We start from the raw sequence: 7843 nt of genomic DNA on the forward strand, positions 1-7843 counted from the left end.
ATCTGGAGTTATAGGCTTCTGGAAGAATCTGTTGTCTCAACTCACCCACCTTAGGAACACATAATCGACCATGATAGCGAAGTACACCATCTCCCCCTTGGGAGAAAACCTCCACTCTCTGCTAGTGGATTGCACCCTTTAGCTCAAGCAATATTGGTCACTGTCTTGCTTTTCCTTAACTTCCACTACGAACAAAGATTCTGCCCCATTCTGAACCGTTACACCACCATCGGAGCTCATAAGATGAACTCCTAGGTGAGCAAGTCTATGAACATCTCTTGCTAGTTCCTTTCTTTCTTCCTCAACATGTGCTACACTACCCATATATAGTCTGCTAAGGCATCTGCTACTATATTGGCCTTACCAGGATGGTAATGCATACTCATATCATAATCTTTAAGGAACTCTAGCCATCTTCTCTGGTGAAGATTCAACTCTGTCTGGGTGAACACCTACTGAAGGCTCTTATGGTCTGTGAACACATCTACTTGAACACCATACAAGTAATGTCTCCAAATCTTTAGTGCGAACACCACTGCTGCAAGCTCGAGGTCATGAGTCGGATAGTTCTTCTCATGCACCTTAAGCTGCCTAGAAGCATAAGTTATAACCTTACCTCACTGCATCAACACACAACCTAGGCCGATTCTGAAAGCATCACAATAGATAACATAACCATCTGACCCCTCTGGTAGAGTCAAAACAGGAGCTGTAGTCAACCTAGTTTTCAATTCTGCAAAGTTTTTCTCACAATCATCTGACCATTGAAACTTGACTTTCTTCTAAGTTAACTTAGTCAATAGAGAGGCTATGGATGAAAACCCTTCCACGAACCATCTGTAATAACCTGCTAGACCCAGAAAACTTCTGATATATGTAGGAGAGGTGGGTCTGGGCCATTGTTTCACTGAGTCTATTTTCTGAGAATCCACTCGAATCCCTTCGCTAGACACTATATGCCCAAGGAAAGAAACTGACTGCAACCAAATCTCACATTTGCTAAATTTAGCAAATACTGGCGATCCTTGAGAGTTTGCAGAACAACCCTCAAATGACTCGCATGTTCTTCCTCATTCCTAGAATAAATGAGGATATTATCCATAAAGACGATAACGAACAAGTCCAAGTACTGCTTGAACACTATGTTCATCGGATCCATGAAAGTTGCAGGAGCATTGGTTAGTTCGAATGACATTACTACTAATTCATAATGACCATACCGAGTTCTGAAGGCTGAGTTTGGAATGTCACTATCTCTGACTCTAAGCTGATGATAACTGAATCTGAGGTCTATTTTTGTAGAAATGACTAGCACCCTGAAGTTGGTCAAACACGTCATCAATCCTAGGAATGGGATACTTATTCTTGATTGTGACATTGTTCAACTGCCTATAGTCAATGCACATTCTGAGAGAACCATCTTTCTTCTTTACGAACAACACTGGTGCACCCTATGGAGAAATAATAGGTCTGATGAAGCCCTTATCTACAAGGTCTTTCAACTGTTCTTCCATTTCCTTAAGCTCTGCTGGATCCATTTTGTAGGGAGGAATAGAGATAGGTTGGGTATCTGGAAGGATATCAATTCCAAAGTCGATTTTCCTTTCGGGAGGAACTCCGGGAAGATCTTCTGGAAACTCATTGACTACTGGAACTGACTCAAGAGTTGGGGTTTCGAAATTTGAATCCTTAACTCGAACTTTATGATAGAGAGAACCCTTAGAGATCATCTTTTTGGCCTTAAGGTAAGAAATTAACCGACCAATAGGCTCTAAGCTATTACCCTTCCATTCTAAGATTGGTTCGTCTTGAAACTGAAAACGAACAATCCTAGTTCTACAATCGACTGAGGCATAGCATGAATGTAACCAATCCGTGCTTAGAATGATATTAAAGTCTACCATTTCTAACTCTACAAGATCTTCTAAGGTGACTTTATCTCGACTATGACAGGGCAATTTCTGTATACCCATCTACCCATGACTGGATCACCGACTGGAGTAGAGACTGAGAAGGTTTCTGAGAGAGTTTCTGGGCTAATACTGAATTTGACCACTATATAAGGAGTTATAAAAGACAAAGTAGCCCCTGGATATAACAATGCATAAACATCAAGATCAAAGACTCGTAATATACAAGTGACTACATCAGGAGAATCTTCCTGATCGTAGCGAGCCTGAAGAGCACTTAACCTATTTTGGCGCTGACCGCCACCTATACCAGATGTGTTACCCTACTGAGTCGGGCGACCTGCTGATGCTAATGAAGTTGTGGACTGAGCTCTAACATTATTACCTCATTGATCCTGTCTAGAAGGACAATCCTTCAACCTGTGACTAGACTGACCACACCCAAAGCATCCTTCCTTTCCTGCAGGACACTCACCCAATGGTTCTTACTACATTTCAGACAAGTTGGGTAAGTTCTGGTGCCTGAAACACTACCTTGAGTCTTAGAGCCTGATGCCCTACCTTTTTTATCGTTACGAAACATGGAGGATGGAACACTAACTGATGAAGGTGCTGGAGTCGAAAATTTTTGCTGAAACTGCGAGCGATTTCCATCACCCAATTTCTATTGAGAATAGTCATAGTTGCATATCCTAGCTTTCTTACTCTCCTTAGCTTGTTCCCTAAGCTTATCCTGTTCCCTAAGCTTATCACCCTCAACCTGTTGAGCATGAGTCATGAGCTTAGAGATGTTCATATTTTCCAGCAACATAACATTCCTGCACTTTATTTTCACTATGTTCGACACTCCATATAGAAACTTATTCATCTGAGCCTTGTAATCAGTGACCATGTGAGGAGCATACTTGGAGAGTTGGGTGAACTTGAGCCTATACTCTTGGACAGTCATAGATCACTGCCTCAAATTCATGAATTCCTGAGCTTTTGCTACTCTCAACTCTCTTGGGAAAAACCTATCCAGAAAGGTCTCATTAAAGCAATCCCAAGTGATATGAGCTGCATTCGTACCTCTATTCTCCTTCCATAGAGTATACCGGATATGAGCTACATTTTTAAGTTGATACGATGCCAACTCAACCTGGTCATTTCCAGTTACCAGCATCACTTCAAAGATCTTTGACCTCATCAATGAAGTTTTACAGGTCTTCTCCAACTTGCGATCCTAAGAACTCTGGCTCAGAGTGTGGCAACCAAAACAATCAACGGACTCCAGTTCAGGCAAATCCTAATGTTGGATCAGTTGCGTTCCTGAATTCTGCACTTGAAACTTCCTGATCTGAGACTTGAGGAGCTGCGTTTGTGTTCTTGACATTCACATTCCTGGCGTTAGCACTACGAGGAGGCATGATCTGAAATGTAGAACGTCGAGTTAGAATGGAATTAGATCACGCTTTACGCACGATAAGAGTAACAAGAAAATGAAAAAATTTCCTTAGACACTTTGTAGCCTCCTCCTCATTAGATGTGGTGCACTTCAGACCCATGAAAATGACTCTACTTAATGCGGCTTATCAGACATCCTAGGACTCTTAAACCTAGTGCTCTGATACCAACTTTGTCACGCTCCAAGCTACCCCCGAGATGCGGACATGGGACCTAGGATCACAAGTGACCCTAAGCTAACCCTGCTAGCATGACATGCGCATACTATGATAACAAATATAGCCGTCAATATGGGCTAGGCCTGTTGGGCCGGCTTGGCCTAACCCGGGATTTAATATGGCTGGGCTAAAAATTTTGGAGCCCATTTAAAAAAAAGGCTTTTTAGCCCGGCCTGAATAAGCCTGCTGATTTGTGGGGCTTGAGAAATATAGGTAGGGCCAGCCTGTGGGCTAATACAAATTAATTAAAAAAATATAATATAATATTAAAATTTAAAATTAAAGAGATCCAAACTCAAAATCTATTTAAAGTTTTTTAGGAAATCACTAAGTATAGAAGTTGCATCCACCATGAAAATGTCCAAACACTTGTTGCTACTCGAAACTGGTTACATGGTTTTTCTCAAACTGGTAATATATTTTTTTGTACATTTAAATATTATAATTATCAATTTAGTTATTTTTTAATATTTAACTAATTGAAATCGTATATAAATTGCATATGAAAATGAAGATGTTAAGACAACCTTCCCACAAGTTGATTCAGATATGCTTGATGAAGATGATCAAGAAGTGTTAGATACGCCATAGGTTTCATGAAGTGTTAGATACGCCATAAGTTTCATGATTTTTTAAGGAGTTTATTTTTTACATTTTTATGGTTGGAATATTGTCATATTTTTTGTGGTTTATTGTGATAATTGCAAAACAGTTAGGTTAATATTTATATTTAGATATTTATACTTTTACTTGGAAGAACTTAATAAATATTATAGAGATAATTTTATTTGTGGATTTGATTAACAAGTAGTAACATTAACACCATGTAATATTGTTTTATCGATATTTATGATAATATTTTTAAATTATAATTTATAATTTAATTTAATAATTATAAAAAAATATATAACTTTTAAAAAAGTGGGCTGGCCCGGCAAGCCTGTAGCCCACGTACTTGTGGGTTGGGCCGACCGTTTTCTGGCCCACACCAAAAATGGGCCAGCTTGGCCTGGCTCGTAAAATGTCAAAGCCTGTATCGGTTAGCCCGGATGGGGTGGGCTAGCCCATATTGACAGCTCTAATAACAAAACTGATGCAGAAACTTACATATCATAAAAATGAAAGTGATGGGGAATACCCATATACTAAAACTAAATGTATCAAATCTGAGAGTTTTAATACAAAATAAATATAAAACTCAAATACAAAGCTGAATCTAATATGTCTGGAATAAGCCTCTAAGCTAACTAGAAATATTGGGACATGCCCTAACTAGATCTAACAAAACTGAAACTAAAGACTAAAAGCGATAAAGATAAATATGTCGCTAGTCCTCGGAGAATGAGGACTCACCAGTGATGCTGCTGAACTGAAGGTCGGGAACCGATCTATGTGTAATCTGACTGCTGGGGACCTGAACCTACATCACTAGAAGATGTACCACAATGTATGAGTTAGTACTTGAAAGGTACTGAGCATATAGAATAGAGTAAAACTGAAATAAACATATAACTGAACAAGCAATAAAGCAAGAGCATAATCTGAACATGATATAGATATTGAATACTGAGCTAATTAAATGCAATGACCAATGTATAACATGCAGAAACTAAATACTGATTGTAGAGAATTATGGTCATTGCAATGGAGTCTGACTCAACTGTAAGAGCTACTAATAACCGATAATAAAACTACATGAGCTAAATGTGGAGTCCGATGTATACACCTCATAGAGAGGACCTAATACACCTTACCATAGGTATAGATGCATGCTGGCGTGATCACTAAAATGATTCCCACAAAGGGGACTTACAACCTATGTTGCTCGTAGTTCTGTTACTATATAGGTAACTAACCCTAGTCTAACTCGGTATTAAGCTACTCCAATAGATTAAATGATTAACACATTATGACTGAATTTCTATATTATACTGGATAGCTCAAACTAACATGAAAACTGAGAATGCGCAATAATATACTGATAATGACACATTCAAAACTGAGACATGTATATCTGAAATAACTGAAATGTCTGACCAAGTATGTGTAATTCAAGAACTAAAGAAATACACAGCTAGATTTCTGAAATTCATGCAAGAAACGAAGTAATAACATGATAATATGATTTGGAACATGTAAATAACTAATTCATGGTAACCTGCTGAAGTTCTAGAAACCCTAGGTCTAGTTATGATAAGAGAATCAAGAATCTGACTAAAATCTAGGAACCTAATGGGCGAAAGGAACCCACTAGTGAAATCCTACATACCTGGTGATGAAATTCACGGAGAAATCTTTCGATTTTAGGGTTGGAACTGATGGAACCTTGTTGTGTTCTTGAACTAGGGTTCTCTCCTCTTTCTTTTCTTTCGCTTCTAATTTTCTAAGTTTTGATCAATGATTTGACTTAGGTAAGTTCTAGTTATGTTTCTAGGCTAAAACTAACCAAAACCACGTAGTTTAGGGTTAAAACGACGTAGTTTAAGTGCCCAACGAATAGGGGAAAAGAACAAAAGAACCCAACTTAAAAATCTGATGGGGTTGACCACTGCCACTTTCACGGACCGTGAAAGGGACCACAGACCGTGAAGTGGGTCGTGGTCTTCACTTGGTGATTAAGGATCTGAGGGTCTATCTCACGTGCCTTACCACGACCCGTGTGAGGGACCACAGACCGTGAAGGTCCTCGTGGTCCTCACTTGGGCTGAGGTCTGGTGGCTCAGGATTAGGGGTCCACTGGCAAGGCTTCTACAGACCTTCCGACAGCCCGTGTGAAGGACCACGGACCGTGAAGGTCCTTGTGGTTCTCACTTAGGCATGGGGGTCTAAGGGAAAGGCTAGTTTATAACCTCTACAAAATGATATCAATATTTCAAAAAATACATCCGTGGGAGTTTATAAACCTCCATAATATGATATCAATGTTTCAAAAAAATAATGCGGGAGTTTATAAACCCCCGCAATATAATCACAATGCTCCAAAATAACATATTGTTGGGGTCTATAGTACCCCCCCCCCCACAATATAATTTCAATTCTTGAATGTAGAGATTTACAACCGCTACAATATGATATGAATGTTTTTTTTTTAAAAATAGTAGTGGCAGTTTAATTCCGCCACTATTTCTGTTGTTGAATTTTTTTATTAGCAATTTAATCATAGAAATAAATAAATTTAAAAAGTAATTAGTGGCAGTTTATATCAACCAAATATCATAATGTTTTTGCTGGGAAAAAAAATTCTATTTAAAATCAAATTACAGGATTAATAAAATAATAACATGAATCAAATTTCATAAAAAATAACTAGAGTGACAAACATTACAAATTACAAATGAAGTGTTGCATCATGTCAGCAGCCTCCCAAACATCACATCTTCGAGTCTAACTTAGGACTGGCAGGGGGACCGGGTCGGCCCGCCCTGGCCCGCGATCGGTCCGAGAACCGGCTCGCCGGACCCTGTCCCGCCAGAATCTCGCGGGATGGGGCTTTAGGGATTAGGGGACCGGTACCGGTCCGGTTCACCCGTTGGTCCCGGTCGATCCGGCCGGTTCGCGGGATCCCCTAACAATTTTTTTTTTTTTTTTAAATTCTATCCGTTGAGCAACGGCTAGTGGGCCCCCCCAACGGATTTTTCGACAGTTTTTTCCCCCTACCAACACCCCCTACCACCCCTACTTTTAATAATTTACTTTAAACCCTCAAGTTATTATAAATACACTTTAACCCACTTTTAATATTATAAATACCCCTCTATCCCTTATTATTTCTTACAAAATCATATATTCTCTCATCTATTTTTTATATTCTTTCAAGTCTCAATCTTAAGTCTCAAATCTCAATATTTTATTCCATTTAAGTCTCATATTATATCATAATACATATATTTCAATTCTAAGTTTTCATATTATATATCATAATATATATAATTCTCATATTTGCTATCAAATATTGGAGTTCCAAATTACAAGTTACAAGTTACAAGTTACAACAAACTACAAGCTTCAAGAATCGGTTATAACGTCTGCTATTAACGCAGACGTTTGGTACATTCGTTTCATAATATTTATCTTTTATTTTTCGTCATTAATTTGTGTTATTATTATTTTTATATTATACTTTACATATAATTAAATATGAGTTCTAACAAAAAAGATACCGGTAAAGGAAAAGAGAAAGAACCAAGTGGCATTAGTAGATTATTTAATTTTACTAAAAAAAGTAGTAAGGAAAAAAATAAGAGTAAATGTGGTGGTACTTCTAGAGTTAGA

This window comes from Solanum tuberosum, unplaced genomic scaffold (assembly GCF_000226075.1).
Source record: "Solanum tuberosum cultivar DM 1-3 516 R44 unplaced genomic scaffold, SolTub_3.0 scf00091, whole genome shotgun sequence".
NCBI lineage: Eukaryota > Viridiplantae > Streptophyta > Magnoliopsida > Solanales > Solanaceae > Solanum > Solanum tuberosum.